Genomic DNA, 19,630 nt, shown 5'->3' with positions numbered 1-19,630 from the left:
TGAGGAGAGACTAGAGAAACTGGACCTTTTCAGCCTCCGCAAGAGAAGGTTGAGAGGCGACCTTGTGGCTGCCTATAAGTTCATCACGGGGGCACAGAAGGGAATTGGTGAGTATTTATTCACCAAGGCGCCCCCGGGGGTTACAAGAAATAATGGCCACAAGCTAGCAGAGAGCAGATTTAGATTGGACATTAGGAAGAACTTCTTCACAGTTCGAGTGGCCAAGGTCTGGAACGGGCTCCCAAGGGAGGTGGTGCTCTCCCCTACCCTGGGGGTCTTCAGGAGGAGGTTAGATAGGCATCTAGCTGGGGTCATCTAGACCCAGCACTCTTTCCTGCTTATGCAGGGGGTCGGACTTGATGATCTATTCAGGTCCCTTCCGACCCTAACATCTATGAATCTATGACCTGTTCTGGGAAGTTTGCATATGTCCTGTCCAATGGATTTGGTGCTGTATCAACATGGTTTTGATGCTGGTGGCATTTGTTTGCACCAGAATGCCAGTATTCATTATTCTGTCCCTTCAGTTGACAAGGAGGACTTTTTGAAGACATTGCTGATGATAATATTTTAAGGCTTTCATGTGTTTCCAATATATTGTCCAGGTTTCATACCCATACAACAGGATAATGATGACAAAAGACTGGAAGACAAAGTTTGGTTTGGGTCCTGATGTTATGATCAAAGACATGATTTCAAAGACTTCCAACAGCAGCACTAGAAGATTTTATTTGATCTAATGTTGAGTATGAACACCTATGTTTAATTTTTTGGGAAATGTGACTACCTAGATAAAGGAAATGATCAACATTCTCCAAAGACTGCCCTCTAATTGTAATATGTTGGGGAGCAGCTGTTTAGTTTGGGGTGGCCTGGTAAAGTATCTTGGTTTTAGTGAAGTTGAAAGCAAGTCCAAGCTTCACAGAAGCAGTCAAGAGTGACCAGGAGCTTTTCAGTTGAGTGGGCACACAACAATTATCAGCATAGTAAAGGTCAGTAATGGAGGTGTTGGTTATCTTGGATTTGGAATGTAATTGGATGATGTTAAAGAGATTCCTGTTCCTGCAATACTAAATGCTGACTCCAGATAGCAGTCTATCAGCAATAAGATGCAAAATAGTTACACTATAGAAGGAAAAGAGTGTTGATGCAATCACGCATCCTTGCTTGACTCCAGTTCTAATGGGGAAGCGTTCTAGTTCTGCGCCATTGCTTATGATAGTTGCTGTCATGTTATCATGAGGAAGTCTGATGAAGGTAACACATTTTGGTGGGAATCCAAATCTCATTAGGATCTTCCATAGGGCCTCTCTATTGATTGATTCAAAGGGTTTAATCAGGTGAAGGCCATGCAAAAATCTCAGTGTGGCTCGTAGTACTTCTTCTGCAGCTGTTTAACAATAAGGATCATATCTATCATACCTCTGAGTGGTCTGAAACCATGATGGGACTTAGGTAGAATCTTCCGAGTGAGAGAAGTGAATTTATTGAAGAGAATGTGGTGAGGATCCTCTCAGCTATGGAGTTTAATGCCACAGTAATTGCTACAATCTATCTACTTTCCTAAATATGGTTAAAATCCTGGCATCTCTCTAATTATCTGTTCATGTTTTTGTATTTTCAGACTGGTGGCATATAGTTTGTGAGAGGTTTTTCCCACCATGTTTAATTTCAACTGGCATTCCATCAGGGCCTCATGCTTTATTGTTCTTACAAGCTCTGTGGCTTTTAAGGAGTTTTTATAGGTTGGTAGATTTTCAAGGTAGATCTTAATGGGGTGTTGTACAATGGTTTCAATGGTATTATCTTTGACATTAGAATCCAAGTTTAGAAGCTCTTGAAAATGTTCCTTCTACCATGCATTCACGGGGGAGCTGTTTTTAACATGTTGTTTTTTCCTAGGACATCAGAGGGATGGCTTCTTGTGTGCTTGGCCCATAGATAGCATCTGCAATTGCATACTGGACATAAAAAGAGAAGCAGATGCTAATCCTGATTTTTAATCAAGACACTAGATATAATAGCCACACTGCAGATTAAATCTGTGTCCCACAGCTTCAGGACCAGGATTTCAGCTCTTAAATCTGTTTTACATAAGTTTGCAAGTATGATCTGAATCATTCTTTCCATTCGCACAGACAAAATATGTGGGAAGACTTTCCCTTAACAATTGTGGTCAACTAAGCTGTGGCAGAAAAAATATTATATTCCTATGCAATTATAAAAAAAGTAACAATGGCAGTGCCATTTAGCTGGTAATTCTGGTTCATAATTTGCAAGGCTATAACGGAGCATTACGAGCATCTAGCCTGACCCCCTCTATGATACATAACATAATATCCTGTCCCTGCTTCTTCTTTCAGTGTAAGTCAGTAGAAGCAATCCTTTCACCTTTTTCCTCCTTAGTAGTCCTTTAGACCACCCAAACAAAAGCCTATAAGTGGGCTTGGGAGTCAGCAGCTTCATGGTCTGGCCTTGCTCCCTTGGGAGTCCCTCAACCTGTCCTCATAACACAAAGCAATACCCCTTGGTCTAAACAAACAAATAAATGCATAAAACAAACCTTTAGCCTTTCTCTGTGCATCAGGAAAGGGGCCCTTCTTAGGCAAGCTCTGCTGGATTTTAGTCTGCTCCTTGCCCACAAACTGCTCCTTCCCCAGCTGAAACTTCGTGTTCTTTCTCCCCTTGGGCTTTTAACTTCCAGTAAATCACCCACAACTGGGTTCCTACTCCAGGATTGTCTGCGTCCCTCATGGTGCCAGACCACCCTGTTATACTAAAATGATCTAGATTAACTTTAAATGAATTGCCAGGATGAACTGAAAATTGCAGGTGTTCAGCTTCTCCTCCATAGCATGCTACTATAATACAATTTCCGTGTAAACAGAAGGAGGTTTTGAGGCCCAACATACAGTGGATCCATGTTGGCATTAGGCTCAAAGCTCTTTAGGAATGTTTAGAAATACGGGAAAACGATACTTTTCATGAACCCAGACTATGCAACATTCAGGGCTTGAAATATATTCATGGGAAACTCAAAGTATCTGAAGATATTAGATACACAAAGGCAGCTATACTATTTTCAGTTCAGAAGGTAGCATGTGGGAAGCTAGCAGACACAATACATTGTCAATATAGATAATCTGAGGAAGTAATCTGACTTTCCCATTTGTTGAAGGCCATTTTTATTTTATTTAGCTTTTTATATAAAGCCAATAGATGGTATAGTTCTTGTAATGGACTTCTTTGTGATCATCCCAAAAGACTCATGAAAACTGCCTGCATTTTAGGTTTTTATATTTTTTTGCAGAAGTGTGGGTGGATTGTGGCCAAAAGATTGTATTTTGATGAGTTAATGCTAGCATTGTTTAAATGAAAAAAATTACAAAACCAGTGTCTGAGAGAGAGGGTTGGTTTTTTTCCCCCTCCAGATATAAATAAAAGCTTTTGATACATTTTTGGGATGAGTGTGATGATAGCAATCTTGTCTTTACATGCTGTTGTATCCACAGCTTTAAACTACCCTATTTTCATAAGTGAAGGCAGACTTAGGAGGCTAATAGTAGGGAGATATACAATATGTCATGATAACAAGCATCCAACATTTAAAAAGCTTTCATGATTCAGAGCATGGCTTTACTATGGCATGTCAGGACCAAGATTTAATTTTTAAATGTTATTTCATATTATCACTACACATTTTGTAATCATTTACTTTTCAATCAAAGCTACAATATGCTTGATATTGCTGTGCAGTTTGTGAGCAGAAGACACAGCCAGTGTAATCAATACAATAACTTACCAGACTGCACAAACAAGGGCACCTTTGGAAAGCACAGATTAGAAATTAACTCACCATTATAGTCTAGGCTTTCTAGAGTGTAAACTTTTTGGACAGGAATATTGTCTATTTGTTTTGTTGAACACCTTCTGCACTTTCAAATATGGCATAAAGAATACAGAATAATAACTGGCTCTTCAACAGGAGTGACTATGATGAGAAGTGCTTTAGTAATGCATGTAATAATAGTCTGAGTTTACAAAATGTAAGGGTATGTCACCTCCGCAATGACAGAAGAAACAGAAAGCATAATAGGAATATTTACCAGCTGGATGGGAACAAGTTATAGAATGTGAAAGCCAGCTGCTAAATAGCCTCTTTAGCAGTGCTGCTGCTTGTTTCTGCCAAATGTACAGAGGCAGATGGCAGAAAAGCATGGTGGGAAAGGTGACTACCAAAGACTGACCTTTATATGGTGTAGCTTGTAGACAGGGCCTAAAACATCCTCGGATTTTACAGGCTGGCATCTGAGACAGCTATTTTCCAAATGTTTTAAAATCCCAGTTAGGTTGGAGTGCTTTTAGAACATTTTTATAAACAAGGAACCTGCATGTGGGATGCAGCTATCTGAAGTGCTCTGGATTGGCTCTGTGTCCAGCCCCAGTCAGGACAGCAAAGCAGAACATGCCGGAGTATTTTCCCTCCCCAAGGTAATGGAAAACAGGGCATCCCTGAAGCAGCTCTAAGGTGCCAAGGTACTATAAAGGGATCTTATAAGTGAGAATTAGCTCTTTGTTGACAATAACAAATGGAATATATACCAATGAAACAACATATGGAAATGCATGCATTTCATTTATTTATTTTTTTTAAAAGGAAAATGGTAAGAAAATGAGATGGAAGCATGATTTTCACTGAAAAAAATAACTGTTTAATCATCTGATCTATCAAAATTCCACTTGGATATGAATGTTTGATTCATTTCTGTTTGCTGATTGTTTTTTATTCTAATTCTAATTCTTTTTAGTTAATTATACCTGTACTCCTTAGCCCACCTTAAATTTAGTGCAATCATTCACTGTAATGAAATGCAAATAACTGAAATACAAATAACTCGAGATTGCACTGAGATTTTCTTCTAATCTTTCTTATTAAGGAAGAGGAGCATCTTAGTCTGGGAACGCTATGCTTTGGTCTATCAGTGCCCCTGTGGAAAGTGAAGATTTAGGATATCACAACATTTAACCATTTCCAATGCTATGTAATGTGTAAAGATACATGGTATATCTCATTTGGAAGTGCAAATATCACATTTCCATATGGGAGCTGAATCACTGGCTTGCAGTTAAGCTGGGAACTACTCCAAAAGGTTCAGGTCACTCTGTACAACAACTGTGGGCCCTGTCCTCCATGTCATGGTGGAACAGTAAGAGTACAAGGGGAGGAAGAAATTTCATGACAGCACAAAGGGTTTGTTACATGGTTCTCAGAGTATTTGTGATAGAGTCCAAAAACAGCTTCAAACAGCACCTGGCTGAGCCAGATGCAGATCAGGTTGTGGAAGTATGCTCCCCGTAGACACTGATTTCTCTGTGAAGTTTATCTGGGATTAATACTACTAGAGTCTTCTGTGGCTCTATATAACCTTTTGGTCAGCCCCATCATACTGGTAGGTTAGAGCAGGGGTGGGCAATTATTTTGGGTGCAGGGCCGCTTACTCAGTTCTGGTAAACTGTTGAGGGCCACATGGGTAGCCCTGCCCCTTGACAGGTGCCTCACACTCTGGTTGCCAACTTGGGACCAGAAGTCCCACCCCTAACTTTTAAACTTTGCCACCAGAAGTCCCTCCCCTTGCCACTTGAAGTACTCCTTTGGTGAAGAGGGTTTGCCATCTTAGAATGGAAAAAAACACAACTTATATACTAAAATTCAAACAACCATAATAATATATTTTAATTTTTTTTTTAAACCTATCCTGATTTGTGTGTGTTTCTGCTGCATATGTGGAAGTGACTGCATAAGAGTTCAAAATGCAGTTTTACTCTTGTATATTGTGTGGGGTGTGCAGGGTTATTGTGGGGTATGGGGGTGTGTGGGGGGGTTTGTGGGGAGCTGTGGGTATGTGGATGGGGCTGGGTGGGTATGGAGAGTTTGTGGGGATGTGTGGATTTGTGTGTGTGGGGGTGTGGTATTTGTGGGGTGTGTGATTATATATGGGGGAGGGTGGGGCTATGGGGTTTGCAGGAAGGGTTTGAGGGTATGTGGGGTGTGCATGAGAGCCCCCCCTGCATGTGCCCCATGAGTTGGTCAGCACCTGCTCCCATCCTGCAATAGGCCAGAGCCCAGGTGCCATGTGGTGCCTTCCTGCCACTGACAACAGTGATGCAGCCCCAGTGCACCCTGTGCCTGCTCTGCATTGCCTGGCCATGGTGTGTCCTCCCTTCCCTAGGAATGCAATGGTAGTCTACCATCGTGTACAGCTGCAACCCTGCACACCCCATTCAGGCTCTGGGCTCACCTGTCCAGGCTGAGCAGCAGCAGTAGCTGAGCAGAAACTGCTGTTCAGCATGGGGAAAAGCAGCCCCTCCCCCTCCCCATCGCCGGGCAGTTTTTGGTACGGTTGCCCAGAGCCCGCGCTGCACCAGACTGCCCTGCAGCTCCATCACTGCTACCTGTGAGCTGCCTGATGGCTACTCCACAGTCACCACTGCTGCACTTGGCAGCCCAGTTTCTGCCCAGCTGCTGCTGCTCCTCAGCCTGGACAGGTGAGCCCAGAGCTGGAACTGGGGCCCAGGCTTAGCTGCAGCAGTACATGACAGAAACTGCTGCTCAGCATGGGAGGGAAAATGGCTGCTTCCCCTCCCACTGCCAGCGCTTCCTGGTCCAGCTGCTCAGAGTCTGCGCAGGGCTGCTATGTGTCTGCTCTGCACTGTCATCGCTGCCCTGTGGGGCAGCCCAGAGGTGGTGGTGACATGGTAGAGATACAGGGTAGCCCTGCATGGGCTTCGGTCAGCTGCACCAGGAAGTCCAGTGAGAGGGAGGGGCTGCTTCCCCCATGCTGAGTAGCATTTTGTCCTGTGCTGCCACTGCTCAGCCCAGACTGGCAAGCACAGGCCTCATGGGTTCAGGGCTGTGCATGCTTGTCCCCATCAGTACTGTGGGGCTGGGGGGACTGGGAGTAAGTAGGTGTGAAGGAGCATAGTGATAGTCAGATGGGAGTGTGGGGCCTACACTGTTGTCCTGGGGCCAGCACCAGTGGGGTTCCGAGTGGGGCAGCAGGAAGGTGGGGTACTGGCCAGCAGGGGCTCTATGGAGCCAGGCCAGCTCCCTTCTCTCCCTGCTGGTGTAGCCCAGCTCAGCTTCATAGACCCCTGTGAGCCTGCACACTGTGATCCTGCCGCCCCACTCTGGGCCCCACCGGTGTTGGCCCTAGGACATCGGCACGGACCCCGTGCTCCTGCATGCCCACTCACTTATACCCCCCACCCTCCATCATCACTTTCCCCACTTTCCTGCCCATCTGCTGGCCACTGCTGCACCATGTGGCTCTTGGCTGCATGGCCATGACCACAGGACTCAGCAGCAGCTGGCCCTGAGTATAGCAATATATTTTATTGTTTGCTGAGTATATCAAAATAATAATAATGGGGAAAAACAATATTTACTTATTTTCTGAACTATAAAAGTGTTAATGAATTTCAGATGCAAGTGCTGAGAGTGTTACTGGGATTTATTTTTTTCTTACTTTAGGACATTTTTATTAAGAGAAATTATTATGCCTCAAGGACTGGGGCAATCACCCCTGGTCTTCCCCTGCCTCCCTGTGCCCCTTCCCTTATTCTTACCTAAATTTCCCGCTCTGACACAGGCAGGCAGGGACAGCCTCATGGTCCCAGGCCATGAGACTGTGCAGAGCAGGGGCTTCTGGTTGGGGGGTGGAGTGGGGCTGGGTGGGCTTGGCTGCTGCTGGGTTCTGCCATTGCTTCCCCTGGGTCCTACTGCCCCAGTCTTCTGTCATCTTTGACAGGCAGTCAGGGACAAATAAATATTCATTTTCTAAATTCTTTAAGGGGCCCCACCGGCTGGATGAAATAGTATGGTAGGCTGAAGCCAGGCTGAATCCAGCTCATGGGCCATATTTTGCCCACCTCTGGGTTAGAGTGTAGCATCATGCAGGTCTGGGACTTCTTACAAGTAACTCAGAATTGATGCAAAATTTCTCCATAGTGTTATGGCCTGTTCTTCACATCTCACTGAGAAAAAGCTCTCCCAATAAGCTCCACTTACTCTGAGAAACATAAAAAGTTCTCCCACCTTGGTGTTGCAGCAGTACAGCAACTTTGGTGTGATACTATTTGTGTGTTAACAATATGTGAGAAAGCAGGATAGACTGGCTTAAATGTTTTTACCATATTCTCTTTATTCCAAAACTCCACTGTTTCAGATATTTTAGTTGCAGAAAAACAACAACTGGTAGGTGAGCGAGGAGAATTAGCCCTTCCACCTTTTTAAAATGGGACATTTAAGGTTAGGGCACTTCCCTAGAAAGCAGGAGACCCAGGTTCTAACCCAGAGGGAACTTGAGTTTTTTGGGAAGTCTTTTGCTTCTCAGTAAAGTGGTTTGCATCACCAGGCCATAGGCAAGGCATTACTCATATCCCTCCCCAGTCTTCATCTTGATGCTGGCCCCCATTGGGAGGCAAAGAGAAGGGCATAATATGAGGCCATGGTGAAGTGAGGAAGGCAGAAGGTGTTTACGTCGGTGAGGACGAAGGGTTGGGGTGGTTGGGCTCTAGCAGGGGCTTATAGCTTTGCTGGGGGAAGACCTTTCCCAGTAATATTATTCAATAGATGCAAAATCCTCAATTTCTAGAGGATATTGGTGAGTGTAGTGGTCAAAGGACTTTTCTGGCAAGCAAGATGCAGTTTCAAATCTTCTTTGGATTAGAGGGTCCTAGAACCTGGGCTGCTCACACCCTGGCTAATACCTTAACCAGTTAGTCAGTGAACTAAAAGGTACAGAAATTCTGCTCCATTTTACTTCCAGCAGGTACACACACAGGGTAATTCTATTTTACCTCAGGAAAATATAGAATCCAAAATGGAGTGCAAGAGCCCCAAACTTCATTTAAACAGCATGTACACAATGGGTTAGGCAAATAAAAGTGAAACAGGATTTAGTTCTTAACTCTATGAAGCAATCTACAGAGATTTCACATTGTTGTGTCAATAGGAGATCTGCTACAAAGACTTCTTATTGTTATACCTAATGCAAATGATAAGTGTTAAAAATGGAAAAAGAGTGTTAAAGTCATGGAATTTATGATACTTAGATTATAGAGTAGAATTCCCTTCTGATTTTAATATTTTAAACTATGCCACATTTTTGGCCTAAACTACTATACTTAACAGGTCTCTCTTTAAACGCAGCTTATTATATTCCATAATTCAACTTCTAAAATTCTCCAGCAAAAGCAAACACTTTATAGATCAGGTTGCTGTGAATTTTAATAAGATTTTTTTTTCCTGTAAAATAATTTCTCTTAATAAAAATGTCCTGAAGTAAGAAAAAAATAAATCCCAGTAACTCTCTCAGCACTTGCATCTGAAATTCATTAACACTTTTATAGTTCAGGAAATAAGCAAATATTGTTTTTCCCCATTATTATTATTTTGATATACTCAGCAAACAACAAAATATATTGCTACACTCCCTGACCATGTTTTCTACTGTTATTACAATGAAGCCTGATTGGAGATGTCTCCCATAGTAGAAATAAGCATAAGTCACAGAATTGCAAGCCAACCCCAAAGTCATGATCCGCAAAGGGATCAGGAGGAGTATGATATTCTGATACAATGGTTCAGGTGTAGTATAACAATCAGAACTAGAGTAGTAAGGGTGGGCCCAAGCACTGAAAAGATTGGGATATGTCAATTGTGCTCAAGATCCAGCCCATGGTGTGAATCCAGCACATGTCATCTGGCCTGTGGGACTCCTCAGAGGTCCATAAATTGGGCAGCAAGGGAGCGGTAGCAGTGTTAATTGCTCCCAGAGACAAGTCAATTAACACTGCTACCATTCCCTTACCATCAAATTTCTTTATCTGTGGTGAGCCCCAGATGTCCAAATGACATGGCTTTGTATGCCAGATTGTGTTGGTGCATAGTCACTTCACAGCCAGATCTGGCATGTGGGGTCAGGCCAGCACACTGGATTGCATCCATAGCCTAACCCCAGCTGCTTGGATCAGGCTGGATCAGGCTTGCGAACTGACCCTGCATATAGGATCTGGCCCTTGGACCAGCCCCATGCACTTCATCCAGCCCATAGGGACAGAGAATTTCAGCATCACTGGAGTAGGTCTACGAACTTATATAATATCACAGCAGGGGTCACCAAGATGTACTGGTGTGTAGTCTGACAGGTTCCCTCTCTATCGTTCCCTAGTAAAAGCCATCTTTTAGTGGTATTAATTTTCTGTGCATTCCCTGATAAGAAGGCAACCTGGAATCTTCTGAAACAAGTTAGTACTTAGCAGAGAGGCAATTGTAATGACCTCAGTTCATCTTTTGGGGATCCTTTATAAGAGTATCCTGAAGATCAGTGGAAGTTACTAAGTGGTCCTCTGTGCAATGGAGCTTTATAGATTTAGAGCAGGGCTGCTCAACTTCTAGCCTGTGGACGAGATCTGCTCCCACAGATACAAAAATTAGGTAGCGGGAGAGCAATAGTAGCATTAATTGCTCCCAGAGCCATAGCAATTAACACTGTCATGACTCTACCGTAGCCACATTTCTGGACCTGTGAGGAGCTTCACCATCTGAATGACATGACCCCCATGTACCAGATCTCACTAGTGCACTGTTGTTCCATGGCCAGATTTAGCATGCAGTGTGGCTTATGTACCAGATTTTACCCACAGACTAACCATGTGTCGTACCCCATACTGTATCAGGCCTGTGAACGAATGCTGCATGAGGGATCTGACCCGTGGATCAGCCTCACCACTCATCTGGTCCATGTGGCTAGAGAGGTTGAGCACCACTAATTGCTTGTGTGACTTTTTCCTAAATATGAAGTGGAGGTCTGTGCCCCAAATCAACAATACATATATTGCTTTAATTATATGGTTATTAATTTTTACACATTTCCTTGATTTAACACAGACTTTAATAAATCAAGATATGCACATTTATAGCAAATTGATTTTAGCTAAACAATTTGGGGTTTAGTTTAAAAATAATTACACTTGGAACATTGTTTTTGGTGGCCTTAGAGATTGGGAGAGAGGGAGAGAGGAAAAAACTACTTTATCTGACCCACCCTGAAATCTACTATTCATTAATTCTCCAAATCCCCTTAGATTGCTTAGATTCAAGCATGCTTAAAAGTAGCCTTTCAAGTACATTTGAATCCCTGCAGGTTTTACTTTTACTCTGATGTTTTATTTAAAAAAGAGAAGCTTAAAAAAAAATTCTGTAGAATTTAATCCCTAAAAGAGAGAGAGCGCAAGAGAGAGAGAATGATTTTGAGAAAATCCTCATTGTTAACATACAGAACAGGATGCATACGCTGTTCCTAACACTGGAAACAATGAAAAGTACAGACATAGAACTTGTAATGTGAACATTGCCAACAGGAGGGCATTACTCTAAGTAATAGATTTTCTCCATTTTTGTTCACCAGATAATTTTAGACTTGGTTTAAAATATCAATCAAGCTATCAACTGAAGACATAAAAATGATAACCTGCCTACCCATAATCTAGTGAATGAGTATTAAAAGAGTTTTATTAAAAAGTTTTCTTCTTAAATAGCTATACTCTGTTTTCTTCTGTCTATATATGCAAAGGGTTAAGATATTTGATCGAGATTTATGATTTCTCCACCTGGCAATAGATACTCATGTGAAAATATGTAGCCAGAAATCCCGTCACACTCTTAGTATGTGCTGTACATTAAGCATGTAAATAGGACTATTCAAATATAAAGTTGAGCGTATGCTTAAGGACATCATTATTTCAGGTCTTTCATCTCACTGGTTTATATCTCCTTCCATAAAACAGAGATAAATACTTTCAGTCCCAACCTTTCAGGATACATAGTTTCAGAGGTATTGTGAGAGTAAATTACTATTTTCTCAGTTAGTATGGTAATAGGCACCCAGATAAATAATGGGAGAGGGCACAAAGAGATACCCTTTTCCCCATAGGAGTCTTAGGGGCATCATCATGGATTCCTACAGTTCTTAGATTCTGATGTGATGTGGAGATTTAGGGTACTGAATCACCTCCCATTTCATGGAACAAGACACTATCTCATTTAGAGGAAAAATGTGGTATAAACTCCATGAAAGGGATGCTCAGAAGAGCATATCAGACCATCAAGTTTTAAACAAGTTTAAGAAGGTTGAGAACTGTTGCTTTAAAGTAATATTCAGTTTTGAATTAATGGTACATGAAGTGTACCTTACATTCTATTTAGGCTTGTTTTTAACATATAATCGACCCCAGATACCAGCTTTTTTTTCCTCCAGAGATTGTTTTTGTGGAGGAACAAAGGTCCAAATTTGCTGTATTTTGCACATGGAGCTTTTGTGTGCACTTTTGTGTGCATGCTGAGTAGATTTAGGTCAAGGAGACTTGGAAGTTAAGTTAAAAGGAAAGGAAATAGCATACTCAAGGCAGATATGCCATATATTTTGATGAAAACTTCATATCTTTGCCCTGGAAACTTTATTTCCTATATATACATGGTGTAGAATTGGAAATACAAAAAAATTCAACCCTTAACTATAGTCATCTGGGTCAAAAGCCCATTAAATATGTGTATGTGATGGACCTTGGAGAAAATTACTTTGGGGAGTTTTTCTATTCTATATCTCTTTCATAGAAAACACAGCACATTTGTATTTCTTTCTCAGCTCTGACAGATACATTTATTTATTGTGAATGATGCTTTTAAAATTGCAAGCTAGATTGCTCAATATTATAGGGAATGGCATTGTATAGAGCAGCCAAGCATAAAGAAAACAAATATAATGAAAATAAAAAAGCTAGCCAATGCTGCTTTGCACAGCTACCTTAAAGAGGACAAATAGTTTCTTGAACACTGGAAGACTTTGCAGACACAGCTAAACAGAATAATTTTGACAGTCCAATTCCTTTAGTGTCCACAAAGTTAACATGGGGAGGTCTGTTCTTCAAAAAATCTCTTGTACTCTTATTTACCTATATTGATCCCAAACTCTCAATTTTACTGCTGGAATCCTTTCAGCTATGACTTAAAATTGACTCACCTCTTGTAGTTAAAGAGCTGACCAGGCTGATATAGTTTGTCTAAACACACTTTATCACATTTAAAATTTATGACATATAGGCAATAGAAAAACTTACTGCAGTGACTTCAACTAATACCAACTTCAGTGGACTTGAAAATAATCCACATCTCTTAGGATGTCTCAGATAGCTTGCAGGATTTTCATTTAGTTTGCAAAGATCTAGCCATTCAGTAGCATCAGGTTATATTGTCCTTTACTCAGGCTATTTTGCCTTAAAGGATGAGAACAGGGTACTTAACATTTTGCTTTCTGATAATTTGGTGACCAGCATGTCAATAATTGCACCAAAATTAGACCTCCAAAGGAATATTTCAAAATAGTTGTGTTTGTAGCATAGGCTTAAAATATTTAGAAATCTTTTTATTACACATTTTAAAACAGCAAGTTTAAGTTCCAAAGGCACAAACTTGCACTTCTGAGGGAAACTGCCTGAATAAATATTTGACTGACTATGAAGTTCCCATGGAATTGCCTACTTTTTTTTTTTTTTTATATATCCAGTGCACTTAAAAGAACACTATATCAAGGTGAGAACTTGATATAGCTTGACCAGACTACCAGGTAGAACACCTTCAAACCCTAGGAATGAGGTCTACAAAAACTTCTAAGCCTACTTCATGGCTACAGTTTTCCAAATCAGCACTGTATTGTTGTATCCCAGAAACTGGAGACTGCATTTGGTCTTTAGTCTTATATTATGGGCCCTTTAAACACAATTAACATTTCAAGGCACTAGACCTATCTGAATAATCAGATCAAAGTTGGATCCCTACTTACTGTTGCTGGCACAAGACATTTGCAAAGTTTGGATTGTTTGCTAAACACCTTTTTAGGAAAACAGTCATACCTACATAATTCAATAATCTGATAAGTATTCAGGAACCCCTTGTTCCGTACAACCAGTCTTACTAATGTCTAATTTATTTTGAGCAAGGTGATAGATAAATTGGCAAAGAGTTGTTCTCCACTATTTCTGACAGCTGACAATGTTTTGAAATCATCCTAACTGGGCACATCTACATGTGCATATTAATATGCAGCAATAAATTCCAGTGTTTCTTGTGCCAGAGTTTATTGTTCCCAGGCACTGGGTTTACATGTACGCCCGGGAATGCAGCACATTGAACTGAGTCAGAGCAGCCCTGGCTAGCAGGAGGCCTGAGGAGTCAGCCTGACTGTTCAATGTGCTGAAACGGTTCTGGCTAAGGCACCATGGTGCCCCAGTACAGGGCTAGTTGGCAGTCAGCCCCTGCAGTGAAGGATGTTTATTCCCCAGCCAGCCAGTTCAGTGTCTACACATGTGTTACTGCTCATGAAAAACCTCTGCAGCAGGTTAGTACTTGTATTTATATGTACTAACCTGCTGCAGTTTCAGTTTCCTGTGGCCTAGAAGGGCAGCATATATAGATGCCAAGATGCTTACTGCGGAGCTACTTAGGCAACTCCACAGTAGCCATCTCATGTAGACACACCCGCTGAGTGTTAGAACAGGATGTTTCTCAGAGACGGTGTTAGACCTTCCTACTGGACGACCTACTCCTGGCAATTATCAGTGGAGATACCCCCATATTCATGGCTAGATTTCTTAGAGGTTTCAATCATAATATAAATGATAGGAACAACTGGAAGCAAACTAAGTTGGGTCAAATCCTTCCCATAGGAATAGTCTCAGAAGATAATGCTTTTCTGTTTTTCATAAACTTAAGTGTACAGTTTCTCAGTGCTTTATCCTCACTTTCACCATATTAACCATATATACAACATTTCTGATACATTCAGTGCAGTCCTGTTCCATATATAACTCAGTCTCCTTCTTGCATAATGGATCAAATTTAACAATGCACTCTTAACCGTCAAAGTTCTCAAAGGATACTCCACAGCTATCTCAAGGACTGCCTCTGTCTGAATAGTATGACTTTTCCATGTAGTCGTACACTTCAGGAAGAACGGATTAATAAACCTTACAGGCGAGCTTCATAAGTGTTCCAGCAGAGCACAGCTAATTTTCTGTATACCATATACCTCTGGAAACTCCTTTAAAGTAAAATGGCAGCAAATCATGCAATCATCATCACAGAATGAATGGCTGGCACCTTTGCCATATCTCTCCCATGCCAATGTCACAACTCGGTAGGAGTTATCTGAAATGTTGGAAATTTAAATTTTTGTATTCTCCTAACAAAAATAGCATGTACCACTTCTCTGTTGTCTGATATAGTTCTTTCTCTCTAAATAAAAAGACACACAAACAATTTTTATGAGTCCAGTATAGTATAATTTTGTGACATGTTAAGTAATATTTCTTGGATTGTTTATATCTGCCAATTTAGTTCTGACTGAAGTTCACTGTTAATAATATAATAAATATGAATTATCATTGAAAAAGGATAGGTAGATTATTCTCTTCATAGCGATTAGCTTTATAAGAGCAACAGTATTAAACTGTCGTTCATATAAAACTTATCTGAGTAATCATATTAAATACATCTCTGAGCATTTGAAACCCTTGCTTAATAATTTACTTTAATGCTGAAGAAAGTAATGACTGATTAAGGATGATTTGGCCAGCAAATTATAATTGGCACATACTATACATTTCATGGGTTGCCAGAAATTGTTCAGTCTTAACATAGTCTCAATACCTACATACGAGGTCAGCATAGGACAGTTGGGGAAAAGATTTATCACTGGAATTCCAAATTACATGAGGTGGAAGAAGCTCATCAAAATGTTATGGTATTTGTGCAATGGTGGAGCTGTTTGGAAAGTAAGTAGAAAAAAAGAGTACACCAGAGTTTCTCTTTTCAGATACTTGTTTGCCAAATCCTGCTTCTTTGCTTTCTGTGATGATCACAGTTTTTGCTCAAAGGAAGACATGTAGGAAGAGATTGGAGTGAAAGCTGACACTGGAAAGTGTCAGTCTCTTTCAAAAGAAATCTCTGGTCTCTTGCTTCAGTCAGGATTGCACTGATGGGTACCTTTTGTATAGTATTCTTTTGATGGTTATTCCAGTGTGTTCGAAGAAGCCACCCATTCTCTTGAATAACTAGGCTTCAGTAGGCATTTCAGGGGAGGCAGATTTTTGCTGCTGATATGCAACAAGAGAAACAAGATAAAGGCCTTTCCTTTAAATGGCATGTTGTGCATTTAGGCACACTGAGCAAAAAGATTCACATGACAGAAATGAGATGATAAAAGGATGCTTCCATATGAACAGCTCTGCCTCTGACTTGAAACTGGGGAATTTGGGGCACAAAAAAGCTGTAAGTGGTTTCACCAAAGAAGCACCAAAGGAGGACTAATCAGTTTAATCATGCAGCCAAACAACCCTAGAAATATTAAGATTATTCACAGTGTCTTCGTAGTGGAAAGAAAAGAACAGTCAGTATACTTTTGTTTCCACTGACTATATTGTAGAAAAAGAATGATTCTAAGATGAATGAATGAATATTGTAATGTTAATCTATGCTTTTTTTACACTAATTTGCAACCCAATTAAATAAATTAGAGTTAATTAAAGGTAAAGGGTTTCTCCTGTAAATTTTATTTCATGCATCTGATAATGTGAGATATGTCTCTCAGGGAGTGTTTCATCCATAAAGACTACATTTTTATAACCTGTGTATAACATCCATAATCATATGTCTAATATGTTTGGACATTACAAAACATAACTCATCAGAAGATTTACTTTTACTTGGATAAATGTCTATTTCTTTTGTAAACTGTCTATTTGCAAACTTTAGATCAGGCTGATGAATGCCAAGTCAGTTATTCTTCTAACTAGCAATGTATCTGTAAATTGATTGTGAACAAGGAATACAGTCTTGTTTGCTTCACTCTAGACGAGCCTTAGAGAGCCAAATCAGATGGCCTGCAGCTCTTTTCAGTTTGTTATTTGGTGCACAGTTAGTCTAAGGAAGGTGAGAAAGGAAGTAGACATCCTTTTTGTGTTTAACTACAAGTGTAGCAACTATCTATTGAAAGAATGAATTCCTTTAAGCATAACTACACCCCACAACAGAACCATCAGCATTCCCGGCTCTTACTGATGCACCTCCAGAAATGTAATATATCTCATCCAATGCACCAAATGCCCTGATGGAAAATAAGTAGGAGAGACCAAACAACAACTGTGCACCAGAATGAATGCATGCCAGAAATCTATCAAAGACAAGAATACTTAATTACCTATGGGGGCATATTTCTCACAAGAAAACATGCTCTCCCAATCTCTCTAATCGCAGAGTTCTAATCCTCTAAGGGAATTTACAAAACACTTTTCACAGATGAGCCTACGAACTTTACTTTGTGATCAATGCACAAGTATGGGAGCTATGAATGGTCATTTAGGGGAGGAGGCAGGCTTACCGCTATGATGATTCAATTCACCCATATCCATAAAGATGCTTATGGATCTATATCCAATGACTGTTGTTTATGATTGCCTCATGCAGGAACTAGGTAAACATTTCTACTGATTTCAAATTATTCTAGATATGCTATAATTTCAATTTCCAATCATTTGATTTTTTAAATTGTTATGTTGATTTTTTAAATATGCATTCACATAAAAAGTGAAAGAAAGAAGTAGGAAGTTAAAGTTTAAAACCTATAATAATAAATAAAATGACAATGTGAGATATGCCTCTCAGGTCTGGAATGGGAATGGGACAATGTGAGATATGCTTCTCAGGTCTGGAATGGGAATGGGCTCCCAAGGGAGGTGGTGCTCTCCCCTACCCTGGGGGTCTTCAAGGGGAGGTTAGATAGGCATCTAGCAGGGATCATCTAAACCCAGCATGCTTTCCTGGCTATGCAAGGGGTCAGACTCGATGATCTATTGAGGTCCCTTCCGACCCTAACATCTATGAATCTGTGAATGTATAACATAATTTGCAATTAGAAAGTATTATAGCACATGTTACCAAGTGAAGCTGTTGCATATGTTCTTTTTGGTTTTGTGTTAGAGTGCAAACAAATGTTCTGCCTTACAAGATATACAGTCTGCAATTTTATGCTTACTATATAACTAGACTATATATGCCATGTGTGATGGTTCAGAGGTGGTTTCTTCCCCAGTGGGAAGCTGAACTGAAAGACCCCCTGTTATCTCTTTACTGCAGTTTGGCAGAAAGGTGTTTTCAACTATTTTGAGTGGGACTTTCAAAATTTTGTAGCATTAATCTACCCCTTTTCCCATGGAAGCTAATAAAATCCCTGTTGTTATCATAGTGCTATTATTCCTACTCTAATGAATGGGCTACTGCATCCAGATGTCTGAGAACTACCTCCTTCACCAGATTCTCTTTTCCCAGCTCTCCATTGGCCAATGCTCAAAGGGTGGTGTGGGGAAAGCTTACTTCCGTTCAATGAGGGGAGGAGCCAGAAACAGAGAGTGGTGAAAGTGAAACCACCAAGGTCCTGTCCACCATGGAAAAGAAAGAAAAAAAGAAAAAAAATGCTGAGTCAGAAGGAGCTGGGGTTGGCTCCCACATTGGTGTGGGCACACTTCATAGGAGTGTGCTGGGACCTATTCGCTGGCCGGAACCCCGCAAATGGGATAAAAGGCTCAGCACGAAATCAGCAAGGAGGACTGGAAGTGAGGTCCTCAACTGTCCTGGAAGGGCCAGGTACTGAAGGCAGTCCCAGCTCAGGGACATGGTGGCCACCCCAGAAGCAAAAGACGGCTCCACAGCTTATCAGATGATACTCCACGGACATCAGAGATCCTCAGCACAGATTGGATATCAACGGAAGCAGATAGCAATGGGACCAGTGGACAAAGAACTTACGTCAGGTACAAAACTTGAGCTAAGAGCAGGACGCTGGAGAACACAACAGGTTGGGAACAACAAGACCCATAAATAAGGCAAGGTGCGGCATAGAGAAACCGGGTCAAAGCAATGTCCCGATCCCACCAGAGTACATTCAAAATGGGCCAAGACACCAAAAGGGTGCGTGATACTAACCCTGGTGGCCCAGACAACACCATCTGTGGTCGGTGTTAGGCGGTGTGTAGGGGAGGCAGAGCCCCTAACAGGAAGGACAACTGAAATGGCTGGAGGAAGATATGTGGGGAGAGACAGGTTAGACCATCTTCCTCCCATCAAAAGTAATTTTCCAGCAAAGACATGGCAGGTGATACCCCCTGGGGGTACCAACAGAGGTGTATTCCATTAACAAGCCTGTTCCTTCCTTAAAGCGATGGCAAAGCCAGAGAAAATCACACAGACTGAACGTATAGGTGAAAGGTAAAGGAAATTACAGGTGGTCAAAGGAAACAGTACAAAGACACACTCAAGGTCACCCTCAAGCACAAAGGTATCGACACTAATGGCTGGGAGGGGCAAGTTGCTATCCGGCGTGGTGGCACCTGGTGGTGGCACCTAGTTTACCAAGGTGTGCACTACTTCGAGGCCCAATGACTTGATACTGAGGCAGAACAGCAGCAGCAGAGGAAGAAAGAGACCAACTTGGGGCTGCGAATTCCACTCCCCCACACA

The sequence above is a fragment of the Alligator mississippiensis genome, chromosome 1, assembly GCF_030867095.1.
Source record: "Alligator mississippiensis isolate rAllMis1 chromosome 1, rAllMis1, whole genome shotgun sequence".
Lineage (NCBI taxonomy): Eukaryota > Metazoa > Chordata > Crocodylia > Alligatoridae > Alligator > Alligator mississippiensis.
Note: the sequence above shows the minus strand (reverse complement) of the source record.